The sequence below is a fragment of the Melopsittacus undulatus genome, chromosome 4 (assembly GCF_012275295.1).
Source record: "Melopsittacus undulatus isolate bMelUnd1 chromosome 4, bMelUnd1.mat.Z, whole genome shotgun sequence".
NCBI lineage: Eukaryota > Metazoa > Chordata > Aves > Psittaciformes > Psittaculidae > Melopsittacus > Melopsittacus undulatus.
The window spans coordinates 37,971,636-37,988,153 of NC_047530.1; the positions used below are offsets into that span (position 1 = coordinate 37,971,636).

Sequence of the window (16,518 nt, forward strand, 5' to 3'; positions counted from 1 at the left end):
AATGTCATGATCACCGTGCAACTAGTCATTTTCATATGACCAAATACAAAGTAATTCAAGGGGGAATAAAAATTCAGATTCTACTGGGTGTATCAGCAATGCAAAGAATGTTGTCCTAGGAAACTAACACCAAAAGAAATAGTTGTTAAAGAATTACATCAATGTGACAGCATAGAACTACACCACAGTGAAAAGGATCATGCAATGCTAGAGCATAAAAAATTACCATGTGCATAGCAAGAAAGTACTTAATTTTGCCTCCATATATAACTTTGGTAGCACAACTGATAAAATACTGAATTAAATCAATACTTCAAAGAAAATTTAGAGACACTGAAGACATTTCAGAACACCACAAAACCATCCTAGGAGGAAAATAAGCCTTGTGTCATAAAATTCAAGGGGCAAAATTTTTCTTGTTGTGAAAGAATATCAAAAAGTTACATGTTTGCTATGTATATTTTTATTTTTCACCTATGGAAAAAGCTTTCTGTGAGTTCAGGGGTTTTCAGCCTTGCTCACCACAACCAATACATGGAATCTGGTGTTAAGCAAATGCAGCAGCCTTCAGACAGCTGTCTCTCAATGTGAAAAAACACTGGAACAGTCATCTGGAAGGGCTTTTCTGGTGGGCCATTACTTAGAATCATAGAATAGTTAAGGTTGGAAAGGACCTTAAGATCACCTAGTTCCAACCCCCCTGCCATGGGCAGGGACACCTCGACTAAACCATGCCACCCAAGATTCTGTCCAACCTGGCCTTGAACACCACCAAGGATGGAGCATTCACAGCTTCCCTGGGCAACCCATTCCAGTGCATCACCACCCTTACAGTAAAGAACTAGCCCTGTGTTACGTTTTAGCCCATTACCCCTTGTCCTATCATTACAGTCCCTAACGAATAGTCCCTCCCCAGCATCCTTATAGCCCCCCTTTCAGATATTGGAAGGCTGCTATGAGGTCTCCATGCAGCCTTCTCTTCTCCAGGCTGAACAGCCCCAGCTTTCTCAGTCTATCTTCATACAGGAGGTGCTCCAGCCCCCTGATCATCCCCGTGGCCCTCCTCTGGACTTGTTCCAACAGTTCCATGTCCTTTTTATGTTGAGGACACCAGAACTGCACACAATACACCAAATGAGGTCTCACAAGAGCAGAGTACAGGGGCAGGATCACCTCCTCTGACCTGCTGGTCACACTCCTTTTGTTGCAGCCCAGGATACAGTTGGCTTTCTGGGCTGCGAGTGCACACTGAAGCTGACTCATGTTCATTTTCTTATCAACCAACACCCCCAAGTCCTTCTCCACAGGGCTGCTCTGAATCTCTTCTCTGCCCAACCTGTAGCTGTGCCTGGGATTGCTCTGACCCACGTGTAAGACCTTGCACTTGGCATGGTTAAACTTCATAAGGTTGGCATCACCCCATCTCAGATCAAGATCCCTCTGGATGGCATCCCTTCCCTCCAGCTTATCAACCAAACCACACAGCTTGGTGTCATTGGCAAACTTGCTGAGGGTGCACTCAATCCCACTGTCCATGTCACCAACAAAGATGTTGAATAAGACCAGCCCCAACACCAATACCTGAGGGACACCACTTGAGTCTTTCCAAATATAATTTATTGTAGTTTGTAGATTAAAACTTGTATCAGTAAAATTATGTATCCTAAAGGGTCCCTTCTGACTTTGCAGTCTAGTCTCATTACTCATCCCGTCTTGTATTAAGCTTTGAGGACAGGAAATCTTGCATTGCACTAAACCTATCATAACACTTGGAGGTTTGCATTATAGTAATGACTGTACTTACATCATGCTTCAGAGCTTCAGCAAGTCACTGTCAGGGATCAAGAGGGATTATTTTTTCTTAATGCACAATTGACTAGATGCATGATAGAGAGGGAGTTTTTCCTTACTTTTGATCATGATTGGATACAGATGAAGATGTGATAGCATGGATTAGTCATTCGAGGTAAAAAGGAAATCCATTTTTTTAGGGGAGAGTTTAATTTTGGAGTCTCAGGGTCTTACCCATTTACAGTTTGGGGGTAAGGAAGGGATTTCTGCCTCATCTGGTAAAGAATATCATAAATCTCCTGTTCCAGGAATTGTCTCTGGCTCTTTCTGGCCATTTTCTGCATTCCACCTAGCCTGCTGCTCAGATTCCCTGCCTTCAAGACCAATGATATCTTTAATCTGTATAAGAACAGATACAGCAATGTGAAAGGTCTTTTTATCCCTACTGAGCATCCCTTCAGTCAGCCTGAACAGAATTTCAAACCATAAATGTTTTGGATTCGCATCCATCAAGGGTTTAACATTTTAGCTTCTTTTTCTCTCATCCTATCATCTCCACATATATTTATTTATTTCAGAAGTTTCTCATTCCAGAAAGGCTTTGCTTTCCCAGCTGTTTCCCAGCATTTCCTTTATTTTAATTCTTTTCTCCTCTCTTTAGTGATCTGGTGTACAGTGCAGTCTTACAGATATTTATATTAGCACGAATGAGTATGGGGGACTGTGGTGTGGAGACAGTATGAGCATCTGGGGAATACTCTGTTAGGAAGGTGTAGGCATTTCTTAAGCAGGTACCTTGATGAATAATGATTCCCCTATAACAAGGAGTTACTAAATGCAGCTATTTGTGGACTTATTAAATATGCTTTAAATCTCTGACCTATTTCCTGTCATAGATCCTCCCTCCTATGGTAGGCATCCTTATGCTCTCCTCTCTAAGCTGCACTATCTACTTATACAGGTTGTCCTGTTCTTTGTCCCTCTTCCTTATTGTTGCTTATCCTTGCTATACTTCCAAATGATCCTCTTGGCATACTGCCGATTTCTTCTATAAAATTACTTTCAAAGCCTCTTCTGAAGCTGAAAAAAGACCCATTGTAACCCAGCTTAAGCCTCCCTCAGTATCTTTATTATAATTCTTCAGAATTTAACGTTTAATCCAAATTAGGATTTAGGGTGGGATATAGATGAGGTTTTTCTCTGTCCAATGATTCACTTTTCAAGTCCAAGCACATATGACAAGAACTGCTTAGTGCCTTGGCAAAGAACAGAACAAATTACTTTTCTGGTGGCTTAGTCTACGATGTGTTACACTGCTGGAAAGAAACCTGGTGCTAGGGTGTTTTGTTTTGGTTGGCTTTTTTTTGGTTGATTGGTTTGGGGTTTTGGTTTGGTCATTTGGGTTCTTGTTGGTTGTTTGTTTTGTTTGGAGGGGTTTGGTTTGGTTTTGGTTTTTTTGTCTTATGGTTGGGTATTTTGTTTTCCAGAGCAAAGTTTTGGATCAAGTCCAGGCAATTGTAACATATTGATTTTATCCTAAACAGTTAGCACAAATACTTCAGGATCTGGGGAGTAATCTGTTTCTTCCAGACCATTCGTTGTCACAGGCTTTTCTTTGTAGCAAGTAAGAATTTTATTCAATCATTTTAAAATAAATAACTGAAACTTAGAATATACTATAATGTCATTAAAAGAATTTTAACAAAGTGGATTACGCACAAATGGCAGATGTAGGATAATTTTATTTATTTATTGTATTATTTTTACCTTAGAAGATAATAATAATTACTGTGCCTGATCCTTTGTTTTGAGACTCTATTGCTAAATTTCTCTTCTGATTCTCTTCAATTCTTGCAATCTAGGCTTTGTTTGTAGTTTTCAAAACTTTCAGTGACAGTAGGCCAGTTTCATATTGCATCAGTCCACCCACCTCCAAGAAAATGTTTCCAAAGGCTTTGTGTACTTCTGAAAACATGAAGACTGAAACATCAGTCGGGTTTTTTAATAACTGATGAAAAGAAAATGATTAAAACCTGTGTGGTTTTACTTGATTTGGGCATATTCCACAGAACATTAGCAAAAAAAAAATAGTATTGCCAAAATATAACCCATTATCAGCAGGTAATTTCCTGGACACTGAAATACAAAAGATCCAAGAACATTCTGCATCTCCTCACAATTCTGTATGTGTGGAACTGTGCACAACTACAGATGTTTCCATTGCAGCAGAATTCACTAAAAACTGCCAGGGAATTTGGCCCAGATGTGCTATAGAATTACAATGACCCTGGTAATAGTGAGACTTTAAGCAGCAAACACCAGATGTCCAGTAAAATTGTTAAAACTGAGATCCAAAGCATTTTTTTTACCACATCATCACAAACAAGTATGGAGTGAATAAGCTGAAAATCTCAAGCAATACTTCATTATTCATCATCTCTAAGATGATTCTGTGTACTTGACTTGTGATATAGTGCCATTCAAGTATAACATCTCATGAGAAGGCTGCACAGATATAGTGCCATTCTAGTATAATGTCTCGTGAGAAGGCTGCACAGAGGCTTAAATAATTTTCAAAAATTACTTAATTAGACATATACATACATTAATACAAGTTTGTATTTTTCACCTTACTTCCTTTCTCTACTCATTTTACTTGCGAAGTAATTCTGGATGTGTGTGCTGTGTTACTGCCATATGATAGTATGCCTGCAGACAGGACAAATTAACTGCTGTTAAGTGCCAGCTAATGTAGTTCTGCTTTAGCTCAAATGGTAGCAGACTCGAGCTGTTTTATCAGGGCTCCATGCACTCCTACATTCTGTATCTGTATACACAGCAAATGTACTTTTCCTACAAAGTATAAGTATTTATTACTTTATGAGATACTGCTTTATACAGTATGTTTTCCAAGGGGTCTGTGTGTGGGGAAGACCCCAGAGACAATGAAAAGCAATACATTTCTCTTTATACTGTCTATTATGATTTTTTTATATCCTCAAATGTAAATTTTAGACATTCACTATGAAAATGTACACTTAGTCATTTTTAAGTGTCTCTAAAACAAAATATCTTTTCTGTTACAAATCTTTAATCAAAATGTATGATATTCTTTATGGAAGCCTGGTTGTGTTTGTTAGTGGAGTATCTCAGTATAGGGCAATAGACATATATCAGTATCCATAAATTAGATCTTGAATGTAGCAGTTATCTGCTCTGTTTTGTCTCTGGAAAACTAAAGGTACAAAGGTTTTTTTACTTGGAATTGGGATTATAGGCTTCATAGATAAAAACTGAAGAAAAATAGGAAGAAAAACCACCAATACAAAAAAAGTCTTGAATGCTTAGACAGAAAAATAAAGAGGATGTAGTCTTTGAAAGAAAAGGGGTAGTTACATTCTCCAAACTTTCTTAAAACTTTTTTTGCAAAAGATGTGGTATAAACTCTATTAAAATAAGGAGGATTATTTTGACTTCAGTAGTAGCTGAATCAATGAAGAGGAGTCCACTGCTCTGTCACTGGTAGTGACTTTTACACAAGAAAGTGTAAAAATTTGCTTACTAAAAAGTATATTCTTCCACAGAAGAAAATTTCATCATAAACGAACCACTGCATCATGGCAAAACAAAGTGAAGTTAACCTACTGCTTTCAGAAATGCTACTGCTCAAGAATTTATGATTTCTCTCATTTTTTAGTTATGCAGCTGTTTAGATGATTTTCAGCTGGCCGCAAGTGATATCTTTGTCTGAATTTTTGTAACCCAAAAGGACACAAGCCTGTTGACAACACTACTGTTTCTCTTTACTGTATTGCCAGTTTTACATATTTGCAGTACAAAATCATAAATTGTGTAATTCTTCCTTGAGCTGCAGACACACATTTTAGAAGAAGCTCATTGTTACTTGTTGTATTTCAGCATTTTTAACAAAAAAATAACCTGTAGAAAAACCTACGGTGTTATCTACCAATACTGATAGCATTGGATGCCTTTTCTCAGAGCATTGCCTGTGGATGCCCAGCACTCCAAATGACTACCACCTGTTCCTTCAAGATCATCTACAGTTCCAGCAGCAGCCACTGCACTTGGAGCTCTCTGCCCACCCTTGCCTTGCAAATCTGCTTCTATCGTAAACCCTTTTGTCTTCCAAAGCAGTTTGCTGGGCAGAGGCTTACAAGGGAAGATTGGTTCTGACTGCTTGTTAACCCAGTTAGAACAATGTAAGTGAGTTTTTATATCCTTGCTGGCTGTGCTGTCCATAAGAGAGGGTTTTTCACGTGTTTCTAAATCAACTTTGTAGAACAGCAGGTAACCATTTAGTCATGCCTAGTGAAATGTTGTTTATATTGACTTTGTAATGCTCTCCAATGATGGTGAACAAGGAAGTAGTGTGGATGCAAATCGCAGTTACACTTACAGAGTGTGAGATCATGGCAAATCATGATGCTGTGAAGGTGCAATGATGATCTCTGGCTATCTGGCCAAATTCTAAATCCAACTCAGAGCTGGTTACCAAACAAGCCTCATGGCAGGTTTGTGAAATATGCAAGAAAAAAAGTATTTCTCTTTTGCAAATTCAGAAAAAATTAGAGATCTGGAAGAAAATCAAATTTGACTCAAATCATCTTTTTCTCTGATATACAGATATTTATAAAGTTGTTGTTATTTTAATTCATAAAATGCAGAAAGGTTTGACACAAAAAAACCCCCACACTGTCTGCTGTAAAAGAGCTTGTGTTGCATTTGCTTGAATTGCTACGTGAAACAGTTTGTTCATTTGTGAAGTAAAATTCTCTGTATGCTTTTAAAAGCAATTTGGGAGAGAGGGTTCATTTGTTTTGTTTATTCAATGCCAAAGTGGCAAAATTTCTTTTCTGCAGAAGAATTCAAGTTGGGAAGGGTGCTGGATCACAAGAGTATACTGAGAAAAAAAAACATTTCAAAAGAGATGTTCAGGTTAAACCTGCTGAGGCAGGTTTGCTGCTCAAAGAACACATTGCAAGGTTTTTTAGAAAATTAATAATCCAGTAGAAACTGCCACATCAGTGAGACACAGGCTCCCTTACTTTCAGAAAAAAAGAACTCTGTCAGGTTTCCTTATAGATGTCCATGCTGATGAAGGGACTGTTGTCAGGTGGGAATACTACAATAAGCCAATACATCACTGAATAATAAGTAGCAATAATAATAATAATTAGGGCAGAAACTTCTACATGATTCTTCCTTTCACATATTTGTCTTGCCTGATGATCTGGTCTCAAACCTGTTTACGTATGTCTGCATCACGATCCTTTAGCAGGTTTTCCACCGGTAACTACATTAAGGTATATCACTGGTGTAAAGCCTTGCAAAGTCTATTTCTAATTGTTTAACAGTCAGCTTTGTTGGAATCCTTTGGTAAATCATTGGTAAATCTTCATTTCTCAGTCATTTAAACCTACCTTGCCTGTCCTTTTTCGCTTTGAGAAAGTCAGAATGAAGGTTAGTCAACCCCTCCAGACAAAATAATGACGTGATATCATAATGTTTTATCTTATATGTTTTGTGGGAAGGACAAGAGGAATGCTGTCATAGTGTCCAAGTTTCATAGTATTGAAGATGGAATCCTAGAATTATTGGATCAAAAAATGGTAGAATTGTAGAATGGTTTGAGTTGGAAGGGACCTTAGAGATCATCTAGTTCCAACCCCTTGCCATGGGTAGGGTCACCTTCCACTAGACCAGGTTGCTCAAAGTTCCATATAACCAGGCCTTCAACACTCCCAGGGATGGGGCATACACAGCATGTAATCTGTTGGGAAACATCGCTGCATATGGCCTGCAAAGGAATCTTTCACATTTAAAACATACTGTGATAAAAAAAAAAAAAAAAGAAAATAAAAAGTTTGTTGGCATTAACTGTCAACTCTATTTGTTCTCTGATTGGAGTAACACTGAGGGAAATTTATCAATCCGTATGGTATTTTTAGGGAGTTTGTGTATGGTGCATGAAGAACAGGAGGTGTCCTTTGGGGCATGACTCCAGCATCCATGATATTTGTTGTATAATGCAGATCTTCATCTGTCAGAGTTTTCTTAAGCAGTATAACCTGGGCTGGGGTGAGCTGGCTGAAACAAAGGGCTGGAGTTTAGTTTTACACCCATATCCTCACTGTATCGCACTGGCATTGCATGGTGGCACTCCAAAAGTGCAGGAAAGGATCTGTGACAGTGTCTCGCTGCCTAGGAACGGTATCTGTAACTGTAAGAAATGTGTGGTTTTCAAGTAGTTGTGTTCTTGCTCCCACGTACATCAGATTCTTTCTAATAACTTTCTTACAGCAGAATCCAATTTCAGTGACACAGAGCTATTTTGTCTGTCCTTACGCAGGTAGATGCCATTTGTGTAAGTCTCCTCACACATCTGTGTAATAATGCCTTTCTCTCCCATGGTACGTCTAGGTACAGCAACTGCCTACAAGATGGGAACTCAAGTGCCAGTATGTGTAGCTATTTATGGTGCTGTCCACTACATAAGTAGCACTACAAATTCTGCCCTCTTTGATCACTGTGTGTATAAGACTTGCTCTCTACTGGTGCAACTATCAATACCTTTTTATGATTTCCTGCTAGAGGTATTGTAAGAAAAATATCTCAAAGCTGCTAAAAGATGGAATCAAATCAATTATTAAGTGTATGTTTGCATATTCTTAATTATACTCTATTATTTTTAAAGCTAAAAAGCACTACTTTCAGAATTTTTGAGAAAGAAGAAAATATGTAAAGTTTTTAGTTTGTTAAAAAACTATAAAACCACTTCTTGGCCTAGTTTTACTTTAGATTTCAGAAAACTGATGTGTTTATGAATTCAAATCATTGCAGACAAAATTTTGCACCTGCAGTTATGGTTGCCTGCAGTTCAGTTCAGTTTAAGTATCTACATCACTGATTGCATCTGTAAATTAAAAACATCTAAGTAACCTAAATTACAAGCACAAATAATTGCAGGTGCAAAGCTCATACAAACACAAAATGATCTCTGAAAGTTGTTCTTCTATATCTCATTGTAAGTTATTCACTGTATCATGAACCTAGAGTCCTCTTGGGAGAGTCACTAATCTATATAATGACATTAAAAGCCTCTTGAATCTCATATTAGCTAGCAGATGGGAAAGAATACATGTAGTCATATAACTCCCTAGGGATTATGCATGTGGCTATTGAAGAGTATAACTTATTCCAATGAAGGCTAACATTAACTTGCAATCAAAAATTTCCTTCCTGAGCCATATTTTTTCTGATGGAATTAAAACAACTTAATGTTGTGTTTCTATGAAGTCACAACCAATCTGACTAGAATGCACTCCCAGGCAAGCACAGAGATTTTACTCATCATTTTCATTTAACGAATCACAGCAGCAGTTTACCATGGAGAAATGCTGTCAATCTTTTCCAAAACCAATTCTACTTATCCTGTGACTTTTATTCTAGTATCAGAAAAAGATTTCTAAGCACATAACTACAAACGTATATTTTCTCTTAGGTATCAAAACTAAAAATGAATCATTTTCTTGCATTCTTATGCTTCAGTAGATGTAGGTGTGGAGCTACTTTAAAACAGTGACTGCTTCCTGTCATACCAGTTATGGCAGTACTGTTAGCAAAAGCAGGGGGAGGGGAAACCCTTAAATTCTCTTCTAGTGTTTGAACAACTAAAACTCCTACTGAACAAATGAAGCATTCTGCCAGTTCTGACAATCCAAAATGGAATGAAGAGTTTTTCTGTTTCAGAAGCTCTAGGCAAAGCTGTTTTGGCATGTCTGTAGCTTGTTCCTATTGCAAACAAAGGGGCAGCTAGAGGGAAAGTCTTTGGGGAAAGAAAATGCTGTCAGTTGTAAGAAATGAGACATGTAGACCCATTCTACAGCCCAGCTAGTGATTACATGCAGGCAAGTTTGTAAGAGCCTAGACCAGCTGCCAGTGATAATAATGCTGCCATTTGCGCTGATTTCAATAGGATCAAACTTACCAGCTTAAGTCTTCTCAAAACCATGGGCAAAACTGGAATTTTGTTCATCGGCAATGGGGGCCAGCCTACAGGAAAAGTGTTAAGAAGGAAGAGGCAGAGGTGTCAGGGAGCTCTGCAGAGTGACCATTGCTGTTCCTTCTCCTGGACTGACAGCAGTGAGAGCGCACAGTGCATGCTGCACTGGCAGGGTCCTGCTTCTCCTCCTGCCTGCAGTCACCATCCTCCCAGGTAGTCCTGTTCCTCCTTTGACAGTGGTGGTCAGCCAGCTTCACAGGCACCTGGCACTTGCAGAGTAAGTGGCAGAGGTGTACATTGTATCTCCATTTTTAGAAGCCCAATCTAATTTAATACATGTGAATCTATTACTCAAGCAGTACATGGTAACAATGTACCACTTAACTAATTTACAATCATCCTAGGGAAAAAAAAAAACAGAACAAGATGTTCTTTTTTTGCACATGGAGAGCTGTCTAGACTATGCTGTGCCTTACAGTGCAAGGCTCCAACCTCACCTTTCTAAAATTGTTTTTTTAGGTGCTTTGGTGTAACAAAGCAGAAAACACATGAGAAATATGTAGTATAACAGAGGACTAGACCCTCCTTTGAATAGAGAGAAATTTTAACAAATATTCCTTTTCTTACTTTTTGCTGCCATAGACAGAAGAAACGAAGGAGAAAGTTTCGTGTTTCCTCTTCTTGGGGGATTTATATTTAGGTGTGTCCTGTAGCTCATATTAATTCAGAGTGCAGCCTAGAAAGCCAAAAATTAACTAGCATTTTGACCAAGAGATTGAGAGGTGATTAAAACTAATGGAAGGAAGGCTCATTTCCCAGTAAGAACAACAGTCACATGGGTGATGGATCATAATAACTTCATAATCTGACCCACATGCAGTAAATATGGTGATGACTGCCATTTTGAATAAGTGAGGTAGTTTAATGCTGATTATTAATCCATTTCTTGGCCAGTCTGATTCTTTCAGAGCCAGCTCCTCTACTGTTTAGTGTTTTTCTGAAATATCTTAATTCTTTCCACTGACAGCCCCTTCCCTTTAAACCAGTCATTTTTTTGTACCCATGTTGTCTTATTTGAGGGATTTCTTTCATTAATTGGTCTGCTTCTACTATTCTTATAGCTGGATGCTTGGTCTTCTTTTAGCACATACCATAGCATCAGTGTTACTACAGACACCTGGTAACACATAATTCTGTATTACATTTATTTGCTGGGGAAAAGAGAAAAAAAAAAAAAACAAAAAAAAAACCCAGCTTTTCCTTAATTCCCATGTGTTGCAGTGAAAGCTCAGTGAAGAAAGTAAAATATGCTTTGAAAATAAATACCTAGTATTTAGTGCTGGTGTCTAAAATGGCAGATATCTGCATGGTGGACACAAAATGGATAAACAAATATATTTCCATTATAGACATTCAGAAGCCAGTTTTGCTAAGTGTGTCATTGATTGCTTTATATGAGGTTCCTGTAGCGACATGTGTTTAACATTTGCAGTAGGATAATACACATAACATACTTCACAAGAAAAAAAACTTTTTGGAGAGCACCAGTATCCAAGCTTGGTTTTCTGTAAATGTTTCCAACCTTTAATATCTTTTAAAGTATGCCTAACTTTGTGTCTATTGCCCCTGAATGACACCCAGCCTTCCCTATAGTCTTCCCTATACCTCTTCAGCTGGACAAATGATTGTAGACACTGTTATTGAGAGTGAGCTACGTGTGTGAACTGGCTAGTGGTTTGCTGCTCTCACACACCTGAATTGTATGTCCCTTTTACTCAGCAGTAGGTACTAATTTGTGCCTGCCTTCAGTAAGTACTAGCTAGTTCTTCTGAAAATCCTGGGAACTTCAATTTTTTAAATCTCCAGCTAGGTCAAGGTAAAGATTGCATCACACTACTAGCAATATTAAAATAATATTGCCCTGTTTTCTATTGATTTACTCTATTTTAGTAATAGATTCACAACATGCTACCATGAAATAAAAATATACCTTTGCTGGTGTAAATGAAACTCTAAGCAAATTTTATTACCAAGACGCATATACTTCCTCTTCTGAAGAACACCTACCCTTTTACCAAGCATGTCTTGAAAATCACTTCCCTTTTTTGAAGTAAAACATTATGTAAAATCAGAAAGTCACATACTCGTCTAATGTAACTGATGTTGTCATGAAATCCAGGTCCTTTTTTTATACTTGGGATAATGCAGAGGTAATGAAAGCAGAATTGGACCTAAGAGGGGTTTTGTTTCAATTATACAACAATGTGGGTAAGAGACTTGGATTTGACAGCAACAGAAGAAAGGAAATATTGTGCTCATGCCTTCAATCAGCTTTATTAAATCCTTAAAGGGAAAATTATGTGAAAGACAGAGGAAGAAAACAACAAACTAAGCAAGATCCCAATTTCAGTATAATTCGAAGAAAATAACTGATTTAGGTTGGTCATCTTGCCAGGGTGAATGACTCAAGGCTTCCAAACAAGAAATGGAAACCAGAAGGATAGCGAAAGCCTGGAAGAACAAATTGAGAAGATATGATTGACTGTAATGTTTCAAAATCAACTGCTGCGAAGATGAGTTTGGGCTGTTGCCCAGAATACAATTGAATGGTGATGTTCATTTAGACCCTTAATGCTGAAACAAAATAAGATGTAGTTGTGTTTCTGTTAGAGATTTACTTGTTCTTTCCAGTGTCTATAGCTAGGGATATGATGTCACGTCCCTTCTCTTCTATCACACGCTGCAGTGATTGCTGCTGCTGTGCTGTGATTTTTTTGTGAACACAGGTTTTCTGATGGAAGGACTGAATCCAGGTGATAATATCTTTCAAATGTGAAATGTCATCACCATTCACCAGCTGACTTTGAAAAGCTTTATACACTGTGTGCAAGTAGGCTAACTCAGTGTTATTGACCAAGGATAAGAGAAGTGTAAGACTGCTGTATGTGACAAGGCCATTCCCATTTTTGTTACTATCATGCTAGTTTTTTTTAAATTAAGCAAATAGCTCATTTTGCAAAGATTTCAAATAATTGTATCTTTGATGGGCACAACCTGTAAAGCATTATTTGGAAAAGTTGGGGCAGCTGCTTGTCCTCCACCTCAGGCACAGGAGGTTCTAAAAGAGACTAAGCTTTATGCAAAAAATAGTCAGTTGACAATAGTCAGTGTTGAGATGGGATTGTCATCTACTTCCTCCTTCCCTTTATTCCTTTCATCTCACTGGCTGAACTTTCTAACTGTTTTTCTGTTTCTATTTCAAATGAGGAAGAAAAAAAAAAACTAAACCACAGTTCATAATTAAATACTGAGCTAGTTCTTACCATGTTTACTGAATTACATATTGCATATATGGATGTATATCCTCAAAGTTTTCATGTGTTTTTAGATTTCTAAGCTTAATGTGTTCCATAGCAATAGACCTTAACTCCTTCTTGTCTGTTTTTCATGATGAGATTTGCCTCCACAGAAGAAAGGAGTAAAGTGGTGAAACCCAGTTACAGATCTCTTAAAACTGTAAGGTTTCACAGAGAGATGAATATAGTTGCTGAGCTCTGCAGATTCTCCTGTTTCACAGTAAAGATTCCTCCAGCAGAAAATATTCAGTGTTGACTTACAGCTGCAACAAACAGATCAGCTTGACATGACATGCACAGTAATATTTTTGTATAGGTATCTTTGCCGCAGGGTGGCTAACCTGATAAAGGGAGCTTTAAACCAGGAACCACAAGGGATGGAGAGAGTTACCACAGCTCTGAGGGAGCAATGGACAGGCTGACAAGCAAAGCACCTGCGATGATGTAAACAAGAACACAAAAATTAACAAAACAGGACTTAAGTGGCATCATTTCAAGCATTTGCATGTAAGCAAGGAAGTCTCTCTGAAGTGCCTGCACACTAAGGCACACAGTATGGGGCTAAACTGTGTGCAGTAGTATGTGGAGACCTGCAGCAGTAGGATCTTGTTGAAACTCCAGATATGCAGTGGATGGCTCATATAACTGGAGTGCAGTACAGTGGAGGAATACAGACTCTTTAGGAAGGACAGGCTGGGAAGACAAGGAAGGGGAGCTGCCGTTTATGGGAGAGAGCAGCTGGAGTGCATGGAGTTCTGTCTGAAGGTGAATAATGAGAGTTTATGGGTAAGGATTAAAGAGCAGACCAATAATGGTGACTTTGTAGGGGATGTCTACTATGGGTCACCTGACCAGGAAGAATGAGCAGGTTGTCGCACTGGGACGTGGTGGGGGATCCATTTGAACATCAGAAAACACGTTTTTACTGTGAGGGTGATCAAGCAGTGCCACAGAGATCTCCTTCCTTGGAGATTCAAAAGCTGTCTAGAGGTGGTCCTGGACAAGCAGCTCTAGATGGCCCTACTTGATCAGGGGCTTGGACCAGATGATCTCCAGAGTTTCCTTCGAACCTCAACCCTTCTGTGATTCAGGAGCAATGGATAATTGCTTCTCATATTTCCAGTTCCCATTTCTCTAAAATTTTCAAACAGTCCACCACCTGGCCTGCTGATTGTCTGAATCTCTGGTATTTCAACACCAAGGTGTGATAGAATGGTGGCTTACTCTTTAAAAGTGATTACCTGCCTCACAGGATTGCTGAGATGGCAGATATGTTGCTCAAATTCCTGATATACCCTTCCCCTCCACATTCTTTCCACAAAGTTTCCCCTGTAGATCCTCAGAGCCCATGGCAATGTTACAAGGTTTATATATTCAATAGCTGCATACATGAGAGTACACATGCTGGAGAAGCAACCTGTACTGCTGTTTAAAGCTAAGCAATGCTGCTGGGTGTTGTAGAACTGAATTGTTGCTTTACACTGCATATCTTTCTGCTTATGCATCTCTTTCTAATGAGGAAATCTTGGGCCAAGTTTGGGTCTCACTTTTTTGTAGTCAGAGCTAAACTTACAAGTAGAGCAGTGGAGCACCTATTTCCCAATTACAGTAATGTCAGAGTACTAGAAATTCCAAAGGGGATGGCTGTTGTAGATATGCTTGCAGTGGTTTAGATTGACCTGGAAAGAAGGAAGTGTTTATAGGGATCTGTGTTCTTGTAGCTGACCCTACTTGGACATCAGTTTCAGTTTGAACTCACATGAAACTCTATGAATCACATGCTTAAAGTTATTCAGCATTTCAGTAGCTTGTTGAATCAGCAGAAATATACTTTGAACGTGTATGAACCATTAAAGACTAAGACTGGATCCAGTATATCTATATTGCTATATCCATATCTATAGATATTGATAGTTATATCCATATCTATAAGGATAGATACAGATGTATGTACATATGTATGTATATATATTTACGTTTGGAAAGTGAAACTTTGAGGAAATTCAGACAACTAACAACTCAACTGAACTCCTGAAATCTCCTCCTACCCAAGGACTTTCGGTGTTTTGTCATGAAAACATCATTATATAAAGTGCTCAAAGTCTCCTTTTATCATGGACTGGAATTCAAAATTTGCTTGCTTGAAAGGAAGGATAAGTGATATTCGCACTCTGGAGCATCTTATAAAGGCTAATTTATTTTGTATATATTGAAGCAGCTTAAGAAGATAACTCAGAGAAGTGTTAGAAGAAGGGTGGAAAAAATGGTATAGCATTTGTGTTATTTTACATTCCCCTGGGGAATGTGAATTAAATTGGGGTTTTTTTTGACATGCACAAGATAATTATAGAAGAATCTGTTGATGTTGATGCCTCACATTCAATCTGAGAATCTGATGACTCTTCCACGTCCTGCAAAAATATTCCAGGTAATAAGCTGTTTTAGAAAGGTGAATCACCACATCTTGACATCACCACTTTTCAGCATTTTAAGAAGAGATAAACACTTTGCTTTAAGAAGTTATTTCTTCTGTTGACAGAATCATCTTACAGTCCTGAAAGAAGTGTATGAATTCTGAGGATGGATAAGACGTAAGATATACCCTTGTTGGCTGGCAAGGCAGCTTTTTATTGATTGCGTTAGGTGCCTCTCCCCATGCATTGCCTAGGTTAATGTGGAGACCTAACAGACAAGAACTATGTCTACTTTCACCTCATCCTGGGATTTTGAGAACTACCTGTCATTTAAAGCATTACCAAGACCCATCTTTATGCATCTTCATTGCCCTTGTAAGCAGAGTTCAGGCTGCCTGCAAATGCCATGTATGTTGCTGTGCTTGTAGCAGACTATATATATATACGTACATATATATGTATATAAAACTTAGATGATGCAACACAAAGCATATTTTTGGCTTCAGGCTAGCTAAAAGTCAGCAGCTATTGTAAAGTCCTTCGTTGTTTATGGAACCAGGTAAAAAAGTGTCAAAGACTTGAATGAGTACAGTGGCAAGATACTGCCTAATTTTTTTTTCCAAGATGAAATATGTGCATTCTATTATTTTGTTAATAGATAACTTGTGTTAAAAGTATGCTGAAAAAAAATAAAACACCTTCATCTATTTTGAGGCATATTTAAAACTGAACTTTAAAAGATATCTTAATCTAGTGTCTAAAAATAAGCAAGCAGGTTTTTTGTATGTAACTTACTGAAGCTGCAGTGTTTGCCAAGTCTGTACTGTATGACTTCAGATTTTAATGTTATCACTGCTACATCAAGGAAATTTAAAAAATTAAGTAATACTTTCCCTTAGCTGTCAAAACTGTTCCTCTTCCTTTAAATACAATT

The 16,518-nt window shown here is 38.1% G+C and overlaps 1 protein-coding gene across 1 annotated transcript in view; it reads left to right on the forward strand.

The window, feature by feature from the left end:
• SLC25A21 (solute carrier family 25 member 21) overlaps positions 1–16,518 on the forward strand; it is a 249,042-nt gene that overhangs the window by 204,823 nt on the left and 27,701 nt on the right. The window lies entirely within an intron of this gene.